This window comes from Symphalangus syndactylus, chromosome 20 (genome assembly GCF_028878055.3).
Source record: "Symphalangus syndactylus isolate Jambi chromosome 20, NHGRI_mSymSyn1-v2.1_pri, whole genome shotgun sequence".
NCBI lineage: Eukaryota > Metazoa > Chordata > Mammalia > Primates > Hylobatidae > Symphalangus > Symphalangus syndactylus.
Window position 1 is genome coordinate 24868657 of NC_072442.2, and position 11012 is coordinate 24879668.

General features: G+C 35.8%; 1 long non-coding RNA gene across 1 annotated transcript; it reads right to left on the reverse strand.

The window, feature by feature from the left end:
- Positions 1-558: 558 nt before the first annotated feature.
- LOC134735204 (uncharacterized) lies at positions 559-7576 on the reverse strand. The gene is made up of 2 exons (XR_010118038.1): positions 7436-7576; positions 559-6136 (listed from the first exon to the last, which is right to left on the reverse strand). It is a non-coding gene; the product is annotated as an uncharacterized lncRNA (long non-coding RNA).
- Between the last annotated feature and the right edge of the window lie 3436 nt (positions 7577-11012).

Below are 11012 nucleotides of genomic sequence, written 5' to 3' on the forward strand. Positions count from 1 at the left end.
TAAAAAGTAAAAACATTTTCTCAGTCATTAATTCTTAATAATTATTTCTCTCCAATAATTAATGTGAATTAATTATTAATTCTTATAGAATAATGTTGCCCTTCAGAGTTCTGAATCTTTTGCATGTTGTATACATTTCACTAACTAGAACAACTTCTGAAATATTGGCATTAATGTCACTCAGCAATTATTGATTTCAAAGAAATTAAATACCATTCATATTCTGAATCACAAGGGTAGTTTGGCATCTAATTTAATCAAGCTCTTTGTATCATCATCTACACTTTAATTACTTAACAAACATTTCTCTGTGTAAGAAAGATTGAGCAGGTTATTGTGCTTTTTTAAGATGCAACTTTTGCTTAATCTAGAGATAGGCAATGCTCCCTATAAGGGACAAAGAGAAAACTGAATGAGCAATAGAGATGTGACAGGCATGGAAAAAGACCATACATTTATAAAACAAATAGGGCCACAGATGACGATAATGGGGATCAAATCTTGAGATACTGACTCAGTTTATAACCGCACTGTATAATAGAGCAAATCATTTGTTAATTTTTTTACAAATGGAATTTAATTTAATTAAGATGAATACAGTGTTTTAAACAAGGCAGGTCATCTTAAAATAAAATAGTGGAATAAAGTGATAAAACCAATGTAAAAATCACAAACATTTTATAAAGAACTTTTTGTCATGTAATTTAATATTTATTTAAAATCACCCAAATCAAAATAATTATATCTTAATTAACAAATAATCATCAGAAGTTAACTAATTTTTACTTTATAATACTAGGTTTAAAAATGCTTATATTTTTAATCATATATGCTTATATATAAAATAGACAGAGGATATATATATTTACATGTTCACAATATTATATTGTAATTGTTCCTATGGATGTGGTTTTTCAACAGAATAAGTACTTTTAAAAATTTTCAATTTCAATGATATATATGTTTGATTTTTCTTTGACAAAGCATACATATATTGATAGGTAATAATACGAAAATCTTCTAAAGACATTACAGGAACATGAAAATGTAATTAAATACTCACTAATTTGTAATGTTTTATGTAACCGCAACACATTTAACTGAAAATTGCTTTCATATAATACTCAAATGAGACTAAAAACATACTAACTAGTGGAGTAAGTCTTCAGATTGATAATCTGAACTATATAAGAGGAGAAACTTCAGGCACTAAAATATTTGAAATGCTACAAAATATTTAAACTATTATTTAACAATTTCTGTTTGTAGAGTGCTATACAGTAATCAATATAAATGACATCTCAAGTCTTCCTATAGCTTTGACCACATTTACCTCCTAATTGTAATTATTAATATGTTGGAGCAATGCATACAACTACATTCCGATCTTCCTTTTTAATGTGTAAAAATATGTCCTTTGAGACAGCTTTAAAGAAAGAGCACCTTGTATAAATTCAATGCCAAGAGACAAGATATTCTTGATTCTGAAGTCTTGTTCTTTTATACAGCAATGTAATTAATAATAATAAGAAAAGCAGGACATAGATGTGGGGTCTATTTTAATCAAAAATTGCCTATAGATTTTGATGATAAAATTTAAAAATCTAGTATACTTAGTTATAAAAAACTAAGTTGTGGGAACATATTTGGTCAATAAAACACCCCTACCAAATGCTGACAAGAAAAAAAGTTAGGTACCACCTTTCTTTGCAGATGGCCTGAGATGGGTTAATTTGAAAGAATGCTTCCAAACCTGAGGTGACCCCTGAGAACAGCATAATCCACTGCTGTCTCCTGCAGTCAATTTCTCAGTTTGTGCTCTTTTAATTTTGGGGGGAGGGAAGCCAGTCCTTTAAACCGATCTTCAGCATGATGGCAGAGCCAAGGAGTGTGGATAGGTGGCACGGTGCCTGACTTTGTTCCAGCAGCCACTTGGGCTTTCTCTGGGTCTTCTCTGCCCTAGGGATAGCACCACTATTGAAAACATGTCTTTGTGACATTCTCTATGCCAGGAACTCCCAATGCATTTTCCTTGAAACTCATGAAATGAATAAAAATAAACCAAGAGATGTGCTGTTTCCTTCTGTTTCCTCCTTTCTGCAGCCTTTCTTGATCATCTAATATTTTAAATACATTGTCGATCACCAAAAGGAGCATAAGGGGTATATTGACTTGTGGCAGATGTATTAATAGCCCAGCCCCTATTCCTTACCTGTAGCTGCTGGGAAGAAAACCATTCTTAACACTCTACAAGGTCTCATCTCCAGAATTTGCACCTGTTTCTAGCTGAGGACTTTCTGTAGCAGCACGGGAGCTTGTTACTGGGCATGAAGTGGGAAGAAAAGGTGAGGGTAACTAAGAAGAATCTCCCTGGATTCAGTGATGTCATTCTGAGGCATGTTCCACATAGCTTCCCATAAAATTAAGCCCAGATACCTAACACAGGAAATTGCCTCTTAACACATGTGGCTATTGGCTTTTCTATCTTTCCTGTTTTATTTTTTTCTCTCTTCCTTGCCTCACTTTCGCTGTGTCCTCACTCCTGCTTTAAGAATACCCAAATACATTCACTTATTTTTTTAAACTCTCAGAACACAGTTGATAGTTGAACTTGTAATCTGTGATAATCAGCCTGGATGCTATACTGACAGTAAGATGGTGAACTCACAATGTCTAATTAAGATAAAATTTAAAAAAATATTGATTCATGTTCAGAGATTTAAAAAACCTAAGCGGCAGTGTCACAATTTCTTTTTAGTTTACATGGTTTCTTAAATGCCTACAATTATTTTAAAGGAAGCCTTGTGTCTAGGAAAAATTGAGACATATGGAATAAATTACTAACCCATTTCTCCTTGAAATCCATTAGATGCTTGATGATTTTTCACATATATTTCTGAATTGAAAAGCTAGTTGCGAATTATTTTTATAAGCATATCTTATGTAATATTTTGTTTTTAACAGTGAATTGAAGGTTTAAAGATTAAATTATTCGATCCAGAGAATAAAAAGCAATTATTTCACAGAACATGTATATGTCGACACGACATTTTAAAATCTAGATTTTAAAATAGGTCCCCTATATTTCTGAGTCAATTAGAATATGTTTGTATTAGTCTGTCTACAGTTTTACACCTGTCAAAATATACTTGAACTACAACAAGTACCTTGAACAATTCTGAAATTCATTATTCCTCTGAAACTGATTGAAAGAATTATGGTATAGGGAAATTCTGATTGGCATAATTTGGGAGAGGAATTATTCCTTGGAGATCAACCTCTGCCAAGATAGTTTATAATGACATTGAGACTTTTTGACTTACAAAATTTTTTATATAAAAAATACTAAGATGACAGATAATACACAGACTTTAATTAAAATTGTACTAAAATTAAATGTCTAAATAAATTAGAAGGGTACATGGTACATCTAATTGTATGTTTATATATTTTATTTGTGCATTTTATTCCTAGGGTTGCTTTTGCTTTAGTTTGTAAAACGTTCTTATTTTTATGATAATGTAGTATATACTAAATAAAGAAAAAATCAGGAAATAGAAAGTGAAGAAGAAAACATTAGCTATTGTCAACCAAATAAAAATTGTGCAATCTCTAAGCACATGAACTATGTATTATTTGTACAGCATGTACAACGTTTATGCTTCACAGGGTGAGGTAGAGACTGCAAAACATTTAACCTGGGACAAATAAGAAAGTAAGGAAATTTTCACAATATATTAATATTATAGAAAATGTTGAACTTAACAGTTAAGATAAAAGTAGTGAAAAATGATAGTATTTAAGGAGATCTAGAAAATTTGTATCTGTAACGTGTGAGAAGTATTAGAATAATGCTTGTATTTCTGGATTGGCATCGATTTCTATTGAGACTGGAAACATAATACAAGTGAGGGAAAAGGAATTTAAATTGTGGATACTTGAGTTTTATACCTCGGAGTTCAAGAAATATATTTTGTTACTATCAAAGTAGTTGGCACAAGAGTGTGCAAAATTCCCCAACTGCGACTATGTGGAGAAGACACACACAAACAGAGAATAGCAAAACAGAAATAGCAAAAAAGCACAAATAAATTTTACTTGTATTTTTACATAAAAGCCAATTAGAGTAGGAAAACATGAAATTTGTGTTTTATCAAAATTTTTCTCTTTCTTATAATATAGTTGATTATATTACTGGAAAAAAATTGAACCACTGGTATGTTCACAAAAAAAAGTAAAACATAAGGTCAAAACCATGGGAATGCAGGGAGCAGACAAAATATACCTAAACACCGAAACTGATTTTGCCCTACGGACATGTACCAAAATGAATGAGTGCGGATTCCTACTGTCATATATCACATAGGACGGTAAAGAAATACATAGTTTTTCCCAAGATAGGGCATCACACAGGAGCTCCTCCCTAAAGCTAGGACCAAAATTTATGTCCTCAGTATAAAGAAGAATCAGAGGTAAATTAGTCCCATTTCATAGTCCCTGGAAATGGCAAATAAAAATGACTTGAGATTGGACAGATTTAAAGAAACTCAATCATTAATGATTTACAGCAATTAATTTAAAAATTGTTTAAATGTGCAGTCCAAACATACGTCCAAACACCTTTAGGCCAAGAATTAACATAATGTGGTCCCAGAATGGTGGTGCCTTTAGTAGACTCATAAAAAAATTCAAATTCTCTTTGGCAAATTTTCTTCCTACTAATCCTCAAAAGTGCACAAAAATAATTTTCAAAGAAAAACCAGTATTTGTCATTCAAAGGCATCTAAGTACACAAGGAAATGATATTCCACCATTTGAAAGGAAAGCAGAAAAAGAGTACAAACAGATCCACAAAGGTTCATTAGTAGAAATATCACTGTTAGATTATAAAGCACATTCGCTTTTAAAAAATTTAAAAAAAGGAATATATTTTTAGGAGACTAAAAAATTGATGTAGCAAATTTGAAAAGTAGTTTGTCTAAATATATAGTATTTTAAATTAAAAACTCAAAAATGAACTCATCAGATTAGACATGGCCATGGTGAGAGTTAATAAATATTTCAGAATGCATTACAGATAATTTTAAAAAATGCAAAATTTGGACAGAATCATTAAGAGACATGGAAGATACAGTGAGAAAGTGTAGCATGTGTTTAGTGAGTGTTCTCATAGAAGAAGGGAACTGGGAAGGATAATATGTGATGGCATTTTGGGTGAAAGTTCTCTAGACTTTTGTAAGACACTAATCCGCATATTCAAAAATTCAATGCATGCTAAGCAAGCTACAGTGGAGATAAACCTAGAGAAACAGTAAACAATCAGGAAGGGAAAAATATTTCCATTAGCACTAGAAAAATCAAATTACCTTTAATCATATTGAAATCTGAAAGAATGAAAGGTAAAATAAACAATATTATTTGTTAAGAATAATAATGCCATTCTGAAATCCTCAACCAAGAAAAATATTCATCAACCTATAGCTAAATAACATATTTAGAGACAAAAAACAAAATGCCACCAGCAGAATTCCACTAAAGAAACTAAAAAGAAACTCCGAAAAGATGCTTCAGAAAGGTTGAAGTTCTGAAATCAAAGAATGAACAAAGAGCAAAATATATTGTAAACATACAGATAGATCTAAATAAAAAACTAGGTGTTGAAACAAAAAGATATTTACAATTAGATAAGCACTGCAATATGTATGTTGGGAAGCAAATTATTAGAGCTGAAGTATTCAAAGACCCCTTAATTGTCTGACAAGAGCAGAAAGGTGAGTATGACTTTGCAACTTTTTTTTTTTTTTGAGATGGGGTCTCACTCTTTCGCCCAGGCTGGAGTGCAGTGGCGCCATCTCGCCTCACTGCAACCTCTGCCTCCCAGGTTCAAGCAATTCTCCTGCCTCAGCCTCCTGAGTAGCGGGGATTACAGCTGCGTGCCATCATACCTGGCTAATTTTTGTATTTTTAGTAGAGACGGGGTTTCACCATGTTGGTCAGGCTAGTCTCCAACTCCTGACATCGTGATCCACATGCCTCGGCCTCCGGAAGTGTTGAGATTACAGGCGTGAGACACTGCGCACGACCGACTTTGGAACTTTAATAAATTCACTGGACATTATGCATTTCTCTGTTGTATCTATGAAAACAATAAAAATAAAAGTCATAATTTAAAAACAAGACAAACTGATAGAAGAAAATGAGACATATATATATACAACAAATTAATAAAACAAATTAAGTTCAAATGATCAAAGATTAATTTAAACCTAAGTAGACAATGTTTTTGTTAAAATACAAAGATTGGCAAAATTTAAAAAATCCATCTCATAGTTACGAGAGGCAACTAATATATACATTTAAAGAAACTTTGAAGTTCAAACAATACAGTGTATATATGATATAAATACAAACATAGTACATGAGTATAATTTTTTAAAAAGTTGCTATGTAGACAAAATAGAATGTAAGTTAGAAACAGTTATTAAAATAAGTTAGTCTAACCAGTGTGATAAAAGTTTTAAATTATTAAGATGTGATGACTTAAATGTGCATTAGCCTGATACATATATACATATGTATACACACACCACACACTCTTACACACACACACAATTGAGAGTCAAATTATATAAAGCAAAAATATCAGAAACTAAGTAGAAACGGATAAGCCCCCAAATCATTATAGACATTTCAAACACACATCTTTCAGTAATAGATAAAAGAAAAAATTAAAAGAGTAAGTTTTAAAAGAAGCTAGTGGATTTTAAAAAGGGCAAATGTTATATAAGGAACATGAATCTTATAATTCATGTTATTTTCATGTTCATACAGAATACTTACAAAAATTAACATTTTCTAGACCATACCACAAATTCAAACAATTTTCACAGAAATAACGTGACACAGAATATATTTCCTAAACAAACAGCAATGAAAGTAGATATCAATACAAAAAAAAGAAAGCTAGAAACATAAGTCTAATAATATTGGTTGAAAGCTATCTTAATGAATATTGAAATATTTTAAAGGTGAATAGTCAATACAAATGAACCAAACACTTTTGTAAGGCCACAAGATGCATGTGTAATGTGTAATGCCTCCTTTTGTAAGGAGTAAATCTGTAACATCACCTGGGCTATTTGACAACTGCAAAGTGAATGTGAGGAGACAAACAGTGAGGGAGAGAAGATGGCCGAATAGGAACAGCTCCGGTCTCCAGCTCCCAGCCCCAGCGACACAGAAGACGGGTGATTTCTGCATTTCTGCTTGAGGTACCGGTTTCATCTCACTAGGGAGTGCCTAACAGTGGGTGCAGGACAGTCGGTGAAGCGCACTGTGCGCGAGCCGAAGCAGGGCGAGGCATTGCCTCACTCGGGAAGCGCAAGGGGTCAGGGAGTTCCCTTTCCTAGTCAAAGAAAGGGGAAACAGACGGCACCTGGAATATCGGGTCAGTCCCATCCTAATACTGCGCTTTTCCAACGGGCCTGGAAAACGGCACACTAGGAGATTGTGTCCCGCACCTGGCTCGGAGGGTCCTATGCCCACAGAGTCTTGCTGGTTGCTAGCACAGCAGTCTGAGATCACGCTGCAAGGCGGCAACGAGGCTGGGGGAGGGGCGCCTGCCATTGCCCAGGCTTGCTTAGGTAAACAAAGCAGCCAGGAAGCTCGAACTGGGTGGAGCCCACCACAGCTCAAGGAGGCCTGCCTGCCTCTGTAGGCTCCACCTCTGGGGGCAGGGCACAGACAACCAAAAACTCAGCGAGAACCTCCACAGCCTTAAATGTCCCTGTCTGACTGACAGCTTTGAAGAGAGTAGTGGTTCTCCCAGCACGCAGCTGGAGATCTGAGAACAGACAGACTGCCTCCTAAAGTGGGTCCCTCACCCCTGAGCAGCCTAACTGGGAGGCACCCCCCCAGTAGGGACAGACTGACACCTCATTCAACCGGGTACTCCTCTGAGACAAAACTTCCAGAGGAACTATCAGACAGCTGAATTTGTGGTCTCACGAAAATCCGCTGTTCTGCAGCCACCGGTGCTGACACCCAGCCAAACAGGGTCTGGAGTGGACCTCTAGTAAACTCCAACAGACCTGCAGCTGAGGGTCTTGTCTGGTAGAAGGAAAATTAACAAACAGAAAGGACATCCACACCAAAAACCCATCTGTACATCATCATCATCAAAGACAAAAAGTAGACAAAACCACAAAGATGGGGAAAAAACAGACCAAAAAAACTGGAAACTCTAAAAAACAGAGCACCTCTCCTCCTCCAAAGGAACGCAGTTCCTCACCAGCAACGGAACAAAGCTGGATGGAGGATGACTTTGATGAGTTGAGAGAAGAAGGCTTCAGACGATCAAACTACTCTGAGCTACGAGAGGAAATTCAAAACAACAGCAAAGAAGTTAAAAACTTTGAAAAAAAATTAGAAGAATGGATAACTAGAATAACCAATGGAGAGAAGGGCTTAAAGGAGATGATGGAGCTGAAAGCCAAGTTTCGAGAACTACGCGAAGAATGCAGAAGCCTCAGTAGCAGATGCGATCAACTGGAAGAAAGGGTATCACTGATAGAAGATGAAATGAATGAAATGAAGAGAGAAGGGAAGTTTAGAGAAAAAAGAATAAAAAGAAATGAACAAAGCCTCCAAGAAATTTGGGACTATGTGAAAAGACCAAACCTACGTCTGATTGGTGTACCTGAAAATGATGGGGAGAATGGAACCAAGTTGGAAAACACTCTGCAAGATATTATCCAGGAGAACTTCCCCAATCTAGCAAGGCAGGCCAGCATTCAGATTCAGGAAATACAGAGAACGCCACAAAGATACTCCTCGAGAAGGGCAACTCCAAGACACAAAATTGTCAGATTCACCAAAGTTGAAATGAAGGAAAAAATGTTAAGGGCAGCCAGAGAGAAAGGTCGGGTTACCCACAAAGGGAAGCCCATCAGACTAACAGCTGATCTCTCAGCAGAAACTCTACAAGCCAGAAGAGAGTGGGGGCCGATATTCAACATTCTTAAAGAAAAGAATTTTCAACCCAGAATTTCCTATCCCGCCAAACTAAGCTTCATAAGTGAAGGAGAAATAAAACACTTTACAGACAAGCAAACGCTGAGTGATTTTGTCACCACCAGGCCTGCCCTAAAAGAGCTCCTGAAGGAAGCACTAAACATGGAAAGGAACAACCGGTACCAGCCCCTGCAAAAACATGCCAAATTGTAAAGACCATCGAGGCTAGGAAGAAACTATAGCAACTAACGAGCAAAATAACCAACTAACATCATAATGACAGGATCAGATTCACACATAACAATATTCACGTTAAATGTCAATGGGCTAAATGCTCCAATCAAAAGACACAGACTGGCAAACTGGATAAGGAGTCAGGACCCATCAGTATGCTGTATTCAGGAAACCCATCTCACGTGCAGAGACACACATAGACTCAAAATAAAGGGATGGAGGAAGATCTATCAAGCAACTGGAAATCAAAAAAAAGGCAGGGGTTGCAATCCTAGTCTCTGATAAAATAGACTTTAAACCAACAAAGATCAAAAGAGACAAAGAAGGCCATTACATAATGGTAAAGGGATCAATTCAACAAGAAGAGCTAACTATCCTAAATATATATGCACCCAACACAGGAGCACCCAGATTCATAAAGCAAGTCCTCAGTGACCTACAAAGGGACTTAAACTCCCACACAATAATAATGGGAGATTTTAACACCCCACTGTCAGCATTAGACAGATCAACGAGACAGAAAGTTAACAAGGATATCCAGGAATTGAACTCAGCTCTACATAAAGTGGACCTAATAGACATCTACAGAACTCTCCACCCCAAATCAACAGAATATACATTTTTTTCAGCACCACAGCACACCTATTCCAAAATTGACCACATAGTTGGAAGTAAAGCTCTTCTCAGCAAATGTAAAAGAACAGAGATTATAACAAACTGTCTCTCAGACCACAGTGCAATCAAACTAGAACTCAGGATTAAGAAACTCAGTCAAAACCGCTCAACTACATGGAAACTGAACAACCTGCTCCTGAATGACTATTGGGTACATAATGAAATGAAGGCAGAAATAAAGATGTTCTTTGAAACCAACGAGAACAAAGACACAACATACCAGAATCTCTGGGACACGTTCAAAGCAGTGTGTAGAGGGAAATTTATAGCACTAAATGCCCACAAGAGAAAGCAGGAAAGATCCAAAATTGACACCCTAACATCACAATTAAAAGAACTAGAAAAGCAAGAGCAAACACATTCAAAAGCTAGCAGAAGGCTAGAAATAACTAAAATCAGAGCAGAACTGAAGGAAATAGAGACACAAAAAACCCTTCAAAAAATTAATGAATCCAGGAGCTGGTTTTTTGAAAAGATCAACAAAATTGATGGACCGCTAGCAAGACTAATAAAGAAGAAAAGAGAGAAGAATCAAATAGATGCAATAAAAAACGAAAAAGGGGATATCACCACCGATCCCACAGAAATACAATCTACCATCAGAGAATACTACAAACACCTCTATGCAAATAAACTAGAAAATCTAGAAGAAATGGATAAATTCCTCGACAAATACACCCTCCCAAGACTAAACCAGGAAGAAGTTGAATCTCTGAATAGACCAATAACAGGTTCTGAAATTGTGGCAATAATCAATAGCTTACCAACCAAAAAGAGTCCAGGACCTGATGGATTCACAGCTGAATTCTACCAGAGGTACAAGGAGGAACTGGTACCATTCCTTCTGAAACTATTCCAATCGATAGAAAAAGAGGGAATCCTCCCTAACACATTTTACGAAGCCAGCATCATCCTGATACCAAAACCTGGCAGAGACATAACCAAAAAAGAGAATTTCAGACCAATATCCTTGATGAACATTGATGCAAAAATCCTCAATAAAATACTGGCAAACCGAATCCAGCAGCACATCAAAAAGCTTATCCACCATGATCAAGTGGGCTTCATCCCTGGGATGCAAGGCTGGTTCA